We start from the raw sequence: 13,965 nt of genomic DNA, 5'->3' as shown, positions 1-13,965 counted from the left end.
AGATAACTACTGGAGGAAAGTGATTTTGTAATATATTAAGAGACAGGTTTGTTATATATTATAGATCTATAACTGATCTGCGACAAATCGGAAGTCAACATTTTATTTTATTGTATTAGTTATTAATTTGTTTTTGTTTTGTTTTGTTTTGTTTTGTTCTGTTTTGTTTTTTGAAACTTTGAATAAAAATTAATGATAAAAAAATAAAAAATAAAAATAAAATTGTAACGAATTGCAAGTAACTCGTTAAAAATAACGAGTTACTTCCAAGCTCTGATAGTTTCAATATGTGCTGTGTGAAGAAGCACTTTCTTTTACCAGTCCTGAATCTGCCACCATTCAGTATCACTGGATATCTCCAAGTTCTAGTGTTATGAGAGACGGAGAACCATGCTTCTCTATCCACTTTCTGCCTAGCAAGCATAATTTTATACATTTCTATCATGTCACCTACTACCTTTTCTCTAAACTAAAAAGACCCAAATGGTGTTACCTTTCATATAAGAGTGGTTCAATCCCCTGGACATTTCAGTTGCCCATTTCTGAACCTTTTCCAGCTCTACAATAGACTTCCATAGCCACACAGTCTTCAGAGGTCTGTTCTGGGGTTTCCCCTAAATAATGTTATAAAAACATCTGCAAACTTCATGGATTCCCCAAGCCTCTCCTGCATGAGTGGTGCTGTTTTGGCTTTCAAGGCAATGGCACTCACAGCTTAAACACTGGAGACAGAGGAAATGATTATTATGATCAAGAGCCCTGATGGATTGTTTACTCTGAATGAGTGAATTGAATTTGTGGAAATAAGTACATCTTGATTTTTGGAAAACAAGCACTAGATCGAGGTTTATTTGTTTGCTTGCTTGTTTATTACATTTATATACTGCCCCATAGCTGAAGCTCTCTGGGCGGTTTACAGCAATTAAAAACATTAAAAACAAATATACAATTTTTAAAACACAAAAAACAATTTAAAAACACATTTTAAAAGTTTTTTTAAAAAAACAATTTAAAAACAGGTTGGCTCAGTCCAGTCCTGATGATGATATCCTTACAAACCATTGGGCTCACCAGGCCTGGGCCTCGATCGGGAGCTCCCAAACTGTGGTCCACAGGCCACCAGTGGTCCACAAGCTTCATTCAGGTGGTCCATGCCATGTCTATGGATTTCTATTTGAAGATGGGAGATGCCACATCCATTGCATATTGATATTGCAATATTCATTGATATCTGATATCCATTGCAAAATTCATACTGATTTTTAATTGTGTATTATTCTTATTATTCTGCTTCTTTTATTGTATTTGTTGCATTGCAATTTGAATGCTATGGGAGATATAAAAGAAGCAATAACAGTACAATTAGAAATCATCCAGCATCCAGCACAGAGCATTACAACTGCTACAACAGGCCACAGCAATTTTCAAGTGGTCCATTGGGGGGAAAAGCTTAGGGAGCTCTGTCCTGGATCTTTCCAAGCCCCAGTGTACGAGATGACTTATTACTGAACCTTTTTTAGAGTCAGCCCATCAGGAATCTGCTTCCCAAATCTGGATTGTTCTGGACTCTGGAGCCTTCTCCGATAGAAAGCCATCCAATAAATATATTAGATGTTGGGTTGGAAAGAGTTACACTGGCTAAGATTCACATGCACACAAAGTGACCTCTCTTCCGAAGGCATTGGTGATAAGTACCTACTGTCAGTGAGAGATAAGAAGAGGAAACAAGACTGTAGAAAAGATATAGCAGATGGACGGGGAATAAAAATGAATTAAGCAGTCAGGAGGCTTCAAAAAAGTCCAGCATTCTAAGCTTATCGATAAATGTAAGGCAGGGTTTCAAAGTTTGGGTTTTTGAACTGCATGAAATACTGAAGATGTTTTCTGTAAAATTAACAGCCGACAGAATGGTAAACAAAACGATTTGATTAAATTTGTTTTCAAATGCTTTTTCTCTCTCCCTGAAAGGACTCCAACTGGCAGTTACAAGTCTTATGGTGCACTCCTACCCACGTCTACCCAGAAGTAAGTCCCAATCAATTCAGTAAGAATTCTTAGTAGATAAGCACAGGATTGCACTCTTCATCACTTCATACAGAATTTCGATTTGCAAATTGCTTCAGTCTTTATCGCTTTTCAGAACAAAATCCCTGTGAGGTAGGAAATGATGGGTTGTTATCCAACTGAGATATACTCAGAGTAGACCCACTGTAATAAATTGACCTAAGTTGAATTGACCAACAGAAGACTTTATAACTTTAAAGTTGACAATGAGGAAAATGAGAACTTGTCAAAGATTATCAAAACCTTGGCACGGTCATTAACCAAACTGGAAACAATAGTCAAGAAATCAGAAGAAGGCTAGGACTGGCGAGGGCAGCTATGAGAGAACTTGAAAAGGTGCTCAAATGCAAATATGTATCATTAAACACTAGAGTCAGGATCATTCAGACCATGGTATTCCCGATCTCTATGTATGGATGTGAAAGTTGGACAGTGAAAAAAGTGGACAAGAGAAAAATCAAATCATTTGAAATGTGTTGTTGGAGAGCTTTCCAGATACCATGGACCGCAAAAAAAGACAAATAATTGGGTGTTACAATAAATTAAACCAGAACTATCACTAGAAGCTAAAACGAAACTGAGGTTATCATACTTTGACACATAATGAGAAGACATGATTCACTAGAAAAGACGATAATGCTGGGGAAAGCAGAAGGGAGTAGAAAAAGAGGAAGGCCAAACAAGAGATGGATTGATTCCATAAAGGGAAGCCACAGACCTGAACTTACAAGATCTGAACAGGGTGGTTTATAACAGATGCTATTGGATTCATAGGGTCGCCATAAGTCGTAATCAACTTGAAGGCACATAATAAGTTAGTCATATCCATTATTTTCAATGGGCCTACTTTGAGTAGGGCTAATACTGGATAAAATCCTATTATTTTAATCTGTAACATTTCAGAGAATAAATGTGGGGATATTCAAAGAGCAGCACAAGCTGTTTGAATTCAAAGCTGTTTTGCCAACAGCCTTGGACTGCTTGTTAAACTTCTAAAAACAAGAGGTTTAAAGGGCAGAGTGGGGCTGGTTTGCAAAAAGTCTTTTTATCAGCCCTGTTTGAAGCCCTGACAATTGGGGCTTCAAAGCATCTGATGTTGCTATGGCATCAGGTGATTTACAGGTGGGCTGTCTTGCCTATCTGTCAAATTTGACTCTCCAAGGTTGGAAAGATAAGATCTGACCCACTGGCCAGAAAAGATTCCCCACCTCTGGGGTAAGGACCACAGCTCAGTGATAGAGTATCTGCCTTGCCTGCAGAATGTCTCAGTTCAATCCCTGCTGGAAATTCTGAAGAGCCAATGCCAGTCAGATCACATTTGGCTATATATTTAAAGCAATATCATACCAATTTAAACAGTCGTGGCTTCCCCCAAGCTACAATTCTCAGAATGGTTTAACAGACAATCACTCTTCCCAGGGAACTCTGGGAACTGAGCTCTGTGGTGGGAATAGAAGTCTCCTCTCAGCAACCTTAACAAACTACACATCCCATGATTCTTTGGGGGAAGCCATGCCTGTGGCATGATACCATTTTAAATGTATAGTGCAGATTGGGCCTCAGTATAAATAATACTGAGATATTTCTTCCCTGGGGTTTAATTAAAGTATGGGAAGCCATGGAGGCTGCAGAGTGCAGACCACTGTGAGACAATTTGTAGAATGAAAGAAAATGCACTCACAATTTCACAAACACCACTTCATATCTAAGATAATCCTACACGCCACCCATGAGAATTTCACCAACATTTTCTCTCTCCTCTGATGGTTTTCAATTTCATTTTCTTTTCTCATAAATTGATGCAAAATTGCTATTTTTAAAGGATGAATTTCTGGTAGAGCATCACTTCTTTAAAAAAATTAAGTACTCCTTATTTACCAAAGCAGTTGACATTATGTATTGCATTATTTTTATAGAGTCCTCATGACAGCTAACAGTTATGAGGTTAGATGGATGGATGGATGGATGGATGGATGGATGGATGGATGGATGGATGGATGGATGGATGGATGGATGGATGGATGGATGGATGGATGGATGGATGGATGGATGGATGGATGGATGGATGGATGGATGGATGGATGGATGGATGGATGGACAGGGTGTGGGAGAAAGGAGAAATGGTATAATGGGTGACTTCCAATGCTGAAATTATTTGGCTTATATTATTTTCTCAGCCAATTCGTATTTCTCCCTCCCCCCCCCCCGAGGTAGCTTGGCTTCTTTCCCAAGCCACTCTCAGACACAAGCCTGGGGGAAGTCATCTGTCTGTACATAACAATGATGACATTCAACAGATTTTAGGCATTCATTATCAGCTATCCAAAACAAAAGGAAGAGCAGAGGGAGATCAGAAACCAGTGGAGGCTGGTGGCTCCAATATCAGTGGGGCTTTCAGCACCTTGGACAGCTCCTTGAAAGTTTGGATTAAAACCCTGGGGAAGGGAGCAGGTCTTGTGAGCTTCCCTTTTAGCTCATTGGCTTACATATTTAGGCCCATTAAAACTCTGGCTAGTAAGGCTGTATTCTTCAAAGTGTGCCCCATGCTGGTTTTTAATTAAAATGTAATGCTTGGAGTGAAATCAAGGAACTCATTTAGAGATTGCCAGGATAGCTAAATAGAAGATGACTGCCTTGATTTTTTTTAAAAATACGTCTTAATTTCTTTTGAAAATTCAAAAGCCCATAAAGGCTAGCAAATATAGCTAAAATGCTACAAGTACAGGTTGATGCTCATAATAGAGGCAAAGAAGTATCTATCCTGTCTCCCATGCTTTTAAAGCAGGGGTGAGGAACCTGTAGCCCTCCAGACATTGCTGGACAACTGCCATAATCCGTCACCATTGGCATGCTGGCTGAGGCTGGTGGAAGTTGGAGCCCAATGACATTTGGAGGGCTGCAGGTTCTCTACCCCTGGTTTAAACATGAACTTAAGCACAGGCATAAAACCACTGGGAGAGCCCATTCAAGAGCTTGAGTTCAAATCAGCCTTCTGATGATACACAACTAGGTTTCATTTCCTCCCTCAGCAGGTATCGTAAGGCCACTGGTGGCTGGTGGTTCCATGTCCATGAGGCAATGTAATCCACTCTGGGTTTTAGTCTGAACTTTCAGCTCTGAGCAAGACCCTCTACAAAGGACTGCTTGAAGTCACTAATGGAATGGATAAGAGCAGGCCCAGCACCACCATGAGGCATACTCAAGAAGGTGTTGAGGCCCAGCCGCCCTAGGAAGGCCTACTTGAGGTCTGCCCTGGCCCCATTTTGAAATTACTTTTTTCAGCACCAAGTGGCTTCTTGCCAGCATCTTAAATGTGCCCCCAAACCTCAGAAGTTAGGTCATTCCATTGTAGTGGAAATACAACATGATTTGTGGTGGCAGGCCATATTCTGGAGCATTTGGGGCAAATCCAAGACAGCAGCTGGATTCCAGTTGGTGCAGGAGTACCAAAGCGAAAAAATTAAAAGGTGACTCCTTCAACCCAGAATTAGTCATAGTGCAATATTAGAGAAGCCCCAAAACGGCGTGTGTTTCCTTTGGCTTCACTCTGAGCAAATAGCACAATGCTGGTATGATTGATTAGAGGAAGCTGAAAGCAAGTGGTTCTCAGCAAAGCTTCCCCCTGAAGTGACTGGGGAAGGTTGGAAATCTCTCCATGGTGACTAATATGCATACTAATTCAGTATATGCATACCTAATTAATTCCCCAGAAGTGGTGCTAGTAATGCCTCTAATTCTGGTCATTAATTATCCCTTATGAGGAATGGAATTCCTCCAGCAATCATATTCCACCCTAATTAAAGTAAGCACCCTCATTTGCATTTCCTGAGAAATCCAGTCACTATAATGTATATAGTCCTACTTTTAAAAACATACTTTGATTGGCTAAGATGCCCCTTCTAACTCTGCTGCAATGGAGGAAAGTGAATTGCTATGACTTACAACAGCTCACTACTTTTCTAATGAAATGGCCCTTATGCCCTTCTTGAACATTACTGAAATCTCCTTGGCAAATTTAGGTTAATACCTGCTAATGTGCCCTTTCCCTACATGACTGAACCCCTCTTGCATTCTCAAGATGTTCAGCTTTTTTGGAACACATCTAGAAGGCTGATCCACACTTTTTTTTAATCCCCTTTAATCATTGTAGGAGCAATTTTCTTTCTTTTCAAGATTTAGCTAGTATCTCTTCCTTGCTTTTCATCCCAGTTCCCCTGCCTCTTATCTATGTTTGATATTTTCTTCAGGACTAGTCAGGACATCTTGCAGAAGGTAAGCCAGTGTCTTTCTAAAACTCTGCACTGGAGGATTCATACCCAAGGACTTGAAAGTGGCCAATCTAACATCTAATTTTAAAAAGGGATCCATGAAATGATATACCAGTTAGCTTAAACATCTATTCCAGGAAAACTAGTGGAACTCATTACTAAATATAGAATTACCAAGCACATAGGACAGGGATGGGGAACCTTTGGCCCTCCAGATGTTGTTCAACTCGAAATCCCATCAATCCCAAGCAACATAGCACATTGTCAGGGATAATGACAGTTGTTGCCCAGCGACATCTGGAGGGCCATAGGTTCTCCACCCCTGATATAGAAGAACGAGGCTTGCTGAAACAGAGCCAGCATGGCTTCTGGAGTGGCAAGTGCTATCTCACTACAGCCGCATTCAGACGGCCGTTTCTTCCTTTTCCCCAATATTTCCTTACCTGATAATTTCAGCATTTTATCTGATCTTTCACACGATATGAAAATCACTTCTGGAAATCTAGCAGAATATAGTGGAAGTTTAGTGCTCATTTCCACAACCTAACTTAGAGTTCTTCGACCATTTCAACAAGCATACTGACAGAGGTCATCCAGTCGACATTGTGTATTTGGATTTCCAAAAAGCTTTTCATAAAGTACCTCACCAAAGACACTGAATAAACTTAGCAGTCATGGAATAAGAGGAGATGTCGTTTGATGGATCTTTAACTGGTTCAGGAAGCAGAGAATTGAGATAAATGGACAGTTCTCCCAATGGAGAGATGTAGAAAGTGGAATCCCCCTAGGAATGGTAATAGGCCCTGTGTTTTTTAACTTGTTCATAAATGGTGAACAATGATGTAGGCAGGTTTGCTGATGCACAAGGTGGTTAAAACAAAAAGGGATTGTGAGGAGCTCCAAAAGGATCTCTCCAAACTGGGTAAATGTGCAGTAAAATGGATACTGAAGAATGAAGTAATGACAGCAGAAGATTTATATAACTTTAAAGTTGACAACGAGGACATTGAACTTGTCAAGGATGATCAATACCTTGGCACAGTCATTAACTAAAATGGAGACAATAGTCAAGAAATCAAACTAGGACTGGCGAGGACAGCATTGAGAGAACTAGAAAAGGTCCTCAAATGCCAAGATGTATCACTGAACACTAAAGTCAGGACCATTCAGACCATGGTATTCCCGATCTCTGTGTATGGATGTGAAAGTTGGACAGTGAAAAAAGTGGATAAGAGAAAAATCAACTCATTTGAAATGTGGTGTTGGAGGAGAGCTTTGCGCATACCATGGACTGCAAACAAGACCAATAATTGGGTGTTAGATCAAATTAAACCAGAACTATCACCAGAAGCTAAAATGATGAAACTGAGGTTATCATACTTTGGACACATCATGAGAAGACATGATTCACTAGAAAAGACAACAATGCTGGGAAAAACAGAAGGGAGTAGAAAAAGATGAAGACCAAACAAAAGATGGATTGATTCCATAAAGGAATCCACAGAACTGAACTTACAAGATCTGAACAGGGTGGTTCATGACAGATGCTCTGGAGGTTGCTGATTCATAGGGTCACCATAAGACATAATCGATTTGAAGGCACATAACAACAAAACGGATACTGCAATTCACTGTAAGCAAGTATAAAGTGGCACACATTGAGGCAAAAACATCCTAAGTTCACATATACGCTAACAGGGTCTGAACTGGTGGTGACTGATAGGAAACAAGACCTTGGGGTCATAGCTCAATGAAGATGTCAACCCAAAGTGCAGCAGCTGTGCAGCTGTGAAAAAGATAAACTCCATGCTAGAGGTCATTAGGAAAGGTATTACAAATGAAACTGCTGATATAATGCCATTATACAAATCTATGGTTCGACTTCATTTGGAATACTGGGTAGAGTTCTGGTCACCTGGTCGCCTGTAGAGCAGGAGAATGTTTAAATGGGCTTTTTAGTTGGGGGGGGGAAGTGAGTAAGGGGGGGATATGATCGAGGTGTACAAGATTATGCATGACGTGGAGAAAGTGGACAGAGAAAAGTTTTTCTCCCTCTCTCATAATATCAGGGCCATCCAATGAAGCTGAATGCTGGAAGATTCAAGACAGACAAAAGAAAGTACTTTTCACACAGCACATAGATAAATGGTGGGATTCACTCCCACGAGAAGAGTGATGGCCACCAACTTGAATGGCTTTTAAAGAGGATTAGACAAATTTATGGAGGAAAAGCTATCAGTGGCTGCTAGCCACAATGACTATGTTTCCCCATATTCCAGGTAGTGTTTGGGAAAGACATTTTATAGCAGTTTTTAATTAGTCTCAAAATCTTCCTTCAATTTATTGTCATTTGCCTCCTGACAATGGGCCCCCGATTACTACAAATGTGGTCAAAGAACTAAGACATCAGTTAAAACCTGGGAAAGCCCGAGGTCCAGATGGTATCTTTTCAGAATTGTTAGAATGGAGCAGTAATTGGTGGGCCCCTTTGCTAGCTACTCTTTTTTTCCCCCTATTAACAAATCTGGCAAATTCCATCAACATGGTCGAATGCCATCAGAATACTGATCCATGAGAAAGCCCCAAATAGGACCCTAGCAGTTACTGACCTATAAGTTTATTGTCTGTTACAGGAAAACTTTATGCCATCTTTCTGTGCAACAAAGTTAAAACCTGGATTAATGACCACATTGAAATTATAAAAAACTTCCCTGTGCTCAGTTTTTCACAGAAACATCTGTGGTGTGCAATCATCTCCAGTAAAAATATCTAAACTGACAGTTCAATAAACACATGCATAAGATGCACATTCATGTGAGTGTTCATGCAGATCAGAAAGCAGGAACCTGTGGCCCTCCAGAAGCTGTTAGACTCTAGCTCCCATCAGCCCCAGCCAGCATGGCTAATGGTCAGGAATGCTGAGAATTGTAGTCCACAACATCTCGAGGGCCACAGGATACCCACCTCTGGTACAGACACATGAGCAGATCTAGTTAACAGTAGACCCAATGAAATCAGTGGTCTGCCTTAAGCAGGACTGACTCTAGGTACAATAAATTTAAAAAGGGACCGATGTGACTCTGCTCCCAAGAGGTCACTTTATTTGCTATGGGTCAAGACTTTCCTCTTCTCCCAGGCGTTTTAGCATGTGTTTTTAAATTGTTTTTAAATTTTTTAAATTGTGTTTTTAAATTTTTTAAATTGTGTTTTTAAATTTGTGTGTGTTTTAAATTTTGTATATTTGTTTTATTGTTTTTAATTGCTGTTAACCGCCCAGAGAACTTCAGCTATGGGGCGGTATATAAATGTAATAAATAGATAAATAAATAATAAATGGGTCAACCCTGGAGCTGACCCTGGATAAGAGGGAATAAACAAATTTAATCTGGGCAGGATGGAGGTGCTGTTGATAGGTAGTCCCACTAATTGAGCTGAGAGATGGTATACAGTGAATGAGGCTCACTAATCAGGCTTTTGACAAGGGTTACACTTAAGGAAGAAACTTGCAGCTTGGGAGTTCCTCTGGATCCTATGTTGGGTTTGAACATCTAGCTGATAGCCATGGCCAAGGAGAGAATTCTTTCAGACTTGGCTGATCCAACAGCTGAGCTCTGACTTGCCTGCTGTCCTGTGTGCCCTGCTACATTCCCGACTTGATCCCTGTAATGAACTGTTTGTGGATCTGCCTTTGGAAACAATTAAGAAACTTCAGCTGATCCAAATAATGGGATCCAAACCAGGCGTTTAGTTGTGGCACGCTGCATGGTGCATATAACTCTCTTTCTTTACCAGTTTGGATTTCATGCCATGCACATAAAAGTAGTACTTTAGGGATAAGGGCCATAGCTCAGTGGCAGAGTATCTGCTTTGCATGAAGAATGTTCCAGGTTCAACCCCCAGCATCTCCAGGTGGGACTGGGAGAGAACTCTGGAGAGCCACTGCCAGTCAGTGTAGACAATATTGAGCTTGATGGGCCAATGGTCTGACTCAGTATAAGGCAGCTTTGTGTGTCCCCATGCTTTTGACCACAAAAACCATAAACCACTCTTTCAATGTGACTGTCTCCACATGTTAACATCAACTGATAGAGGAAGTACCACATCCACTGGTGAAATTGTCTTCAAGTAAGAGCAGAACAGACTTTGTTGGTTTATAAATCTTACATTTATAGCCTTCCTTTTCTTCCACTGTGGAACCCAAAAGCAGCAAGGATGTGGTTCCCAGCAGGTCTGCCATCCAGGTGCTGACCAGATCCAGACCTGCTTAGCTTCAGCAAGGTGGTGAGCTCCTGTGCCTTCGGACCATATCCTAGGTCTTCATTCCGCATGGGCACTGACATGGCTTGTTTCTTTGCTATTTTAGGCAGTTAGTGAGAATATATGATTTTTTCCACCGAGATTTTTATAGTTCTTGAGCTCATTCTTTTTTACTTTTTAGTGCTTTCTTCTGTAAAAAAGAGTCATTGGATTGCATTCATTTTTAATTTCATTGTGTTAAGCTGCTTTGAGAGTCATTTCTAGCTGCAAAGGGCATGCAAATTGAAATACAATGTGGCAAATAAATAAAAACATTTGCAGCTAGCAACACAGCTGAATTCACAACAGATCTATTAAACAATCCTACCAGCACAACTCATTATACAACATAAAACATCCATATCATAAGAAATAATGCTTCCAGTAATGGCTGAAGGGGAGATGTGGGCAGGGTGTCATTGCTTACCGGGCTTCTCAGTGCTGTGTCACTGCCGGTTACTGAGAGGGGGACAGACAAGGCACACAGAGCTCCATGGGGTGTGGGCTCAGCAACAGGAGTGTCAGATTGGCTCCATCACTCTCCTTGCACTGTGCCAAGATCCCTGCTGCAGCCCCCTCTCCCACTTGGTAGCCAGCAGTGATACATGGCACCGGGAAGCCAAGTAAGCAACACCACCATGCCACCCCCCACGGAATACTTCTTGCTCTATTCTGTGCTAGTTGGCCACATCTAGAGTACATTGCCCAGTTCTGGGGGCCACCATTGAAGAAGGAGGTTGACCAGCTAGAGCACATCCAGAGGAGGATCTAGAAACCAAATCGTGTGAGGCATGGGTGAAAGAGATGGGTATGTTTAGCTTGGAGAAGAGAAGTTTAAAGGGACACATGATAGCCATCTTCAAATAGCTGAAGGGCTGCCAATGCCATGCAGAAAAAGGAGCAGAGTGTTTCCTTTGGCCCGGAGGGCAGAACAAGAGCCAAGGGAAGCAGATATTTCCTATTGGTAAGAGCAGCAGTAGGATAGCCTGCCTTAGATGGGCTCTACTTCATTGTAAGTATTTAAGGAGAGGCTGTGTGGCCATTTGTCGAGGGTGCTGTAACTGTATCCTGCATGGCAGATCCTGCATTGAGCAAGGGGCTGGATATTTATTTATTTATTTATTTATTTATTTATTTTATTTATTAAATTTATATACCGCCCGACTAGCAATAGCTCTCTGGGCGGTGAACATAAAACAGCATAAAAATACAATAAATAACAAAACAATACTAAAATACAAGCAACAATCCAACACAATAAACATTTTTAAAATTAAATCAGTGTAACTTAATATATGAACTCCAGTGGTGGTACAGTTGTTAGAGTGTTGGACTAGGACATAGGAGATGAGAGTTCAAATCCCCATTCAGACATGAAACTCACTGGGTGACCTCGGGGCAGTCACTGTGTGTCAGCCTAACCTACCTCACAGGATTGTTGTGAGGATTAAATGGGGAGGAGGCAAACCACGAACACTACCACAAGTTCCTTGGAAGAAAGGCAGGATATACATGTAATCCAGCTAAATAAATAAATTTCCCAACTCTGTGATTCTACGAAATGTCCATTCTTAAAATTGTCTTAATGCCGGTATTTGGGACCACTCTCAAGAATAAGACGTGAGAGCCCAGTGTGCTCCTACAACCAGTTGTTCTGCAGAAAATAGAACATATAGTTTGCTCTCTCTGTGGGGGGGGGATCAGTTTAAAAGTGAAATGATAGCTATAAATAACCAATTGATTTCTGTTGTAAAACTGAAGTTACAGGTTTTAACTGCCTCTTCTTATAAAACTGTCTCAGGAGAGAGATCTGGTGCCGGTGAAACAGGAGAGTTACATAGCATTTGATGAAGTTTAAAACATTTGCTGTATTTATGAAGGCCAATGCTATGCAATTTGACCACAGCCAAAGCAGAATCTCTAAACTGTGGGTAGTTAACCTAGTGGCCTCTAGATGTTGTTAGACCCCATCAGCCTCAGCCAGCATGCTCAGTGACCAGGGATTTGGGGAGTTATAGTACCCTTAATCAAAATGTCCCCACACAGACATCATGGTGGTATAAAATAGGGGTGTGCACTGACAACAAGATTTAGTTTGGACCCTGATTAGGCATTTCAGAAATGAGCAAGATTTGGTCTGAAGAACTTTGGTGACTGTCCAGTTCATCTTAGGGTGCAAATCTAAATTCCAATGCAGAAAAATAAAACCTCCTTTCCCCCCTCCCTTCACTAATTTGAATGGCTGTAATTTTCTTTCCTAAAGAATTTGATTATTTTTTCGTAAATATTACTCCCTTTGGAGTGGACAAATATATCTGACAAAGAGGTCCAGGGGGTGTTGTGCTGTGCATCTTGAAAGGGTGTGTATGTGTGTGCACGCATGCATGCGTGCACGAGCGCACATGCATTTGAAAAGGAGCTATCTGTGTGCGTATAAAATTGGATAAAGTTTGCCAGCATAGTAGCTCCTTCAGAGCAGATAAATCCTGAATTCCACAAAGATGTCTGCCATGGGTTTCCTGCAAGGGCAGCATTTACGGTTCTAAAAAGACTAACTTAATTGCCCCCATTTGAAAACGGCATACATAACAGAGGTGCTCCTAAAAAAGTAACCTCCAAACATCCACAAAGATGGGTGCTGGGATAAGGGAGTTGAAGGGGGGGGGGAGAACAGCTGCAGGCTTATGTTCTGCTCAGTTGGCACCAAAAGTCACAAAATGCAAAGCTGATTTGACAGGAATTGAGGTATGAGCATGTGGCACAGAGGCAGAAGGATCTGAACGTCCAGCATTTCCCAAGCAAGCACCACCAGCAGAACTTGCAGACAGCACAGAGCAGACAAAAACAAGGTGGTACCTTAATTTAACATCCTTGCCCCAAAGCACTGTGATTGGAGAGCCCTAGTAAAGTCATTCTCTCATTAGAAGCTAGAACTGTCAGTCACAAAAGAGCTCTCACCACCCTCGCATTTTCCTTATACGGCAAGCCTGGGGGAAATTGTTTCAGTTTTTTTCAGACACACTGTGCTTTTAAAAAAAAAACAACTTCCAAAACACTGAAGCACCCAGAAGTGCTTTAGAGGTCCCCACTTCTGTTTAGGGTGATTCAAAGAGATCCTATTTCAGCCCAGACAAGCCCCAAATCTGTCTGAAGTGGCTTGCTTTGATTTGGGATTCATCCAAATCTGATGCATTCCCCTAGCAAAACCATGTCTTTTTAACTGTTACTGCCTTTTTGCTGATGGTATTTATTTTGCTGTTGCAGCAATCTATTTTTTTTAAAAAAAAGAAACAGTTATGTTGCTAATGTGTTGTAGGGTGCAATCCTATACCCACTT

Source organism: Rhineura floridana, chromosome 16 (assembly GCF_030035675.1).
Source record: "Rhineura floridana isolate rRhiFlo1 chromosome 16, rRhiFlo1.hap2, whole genome shotgun sequence".
Classification (NCBI taxonomy): domain Eukaryota; kingdom Metazoa; phylum Chordata; class Lepidosauria; order Squamata; family Rhineuridae; genus Rhineura; species Rhineura floridana.
This window is presented reverse-complemented; position numbering follows the sequence as displayed.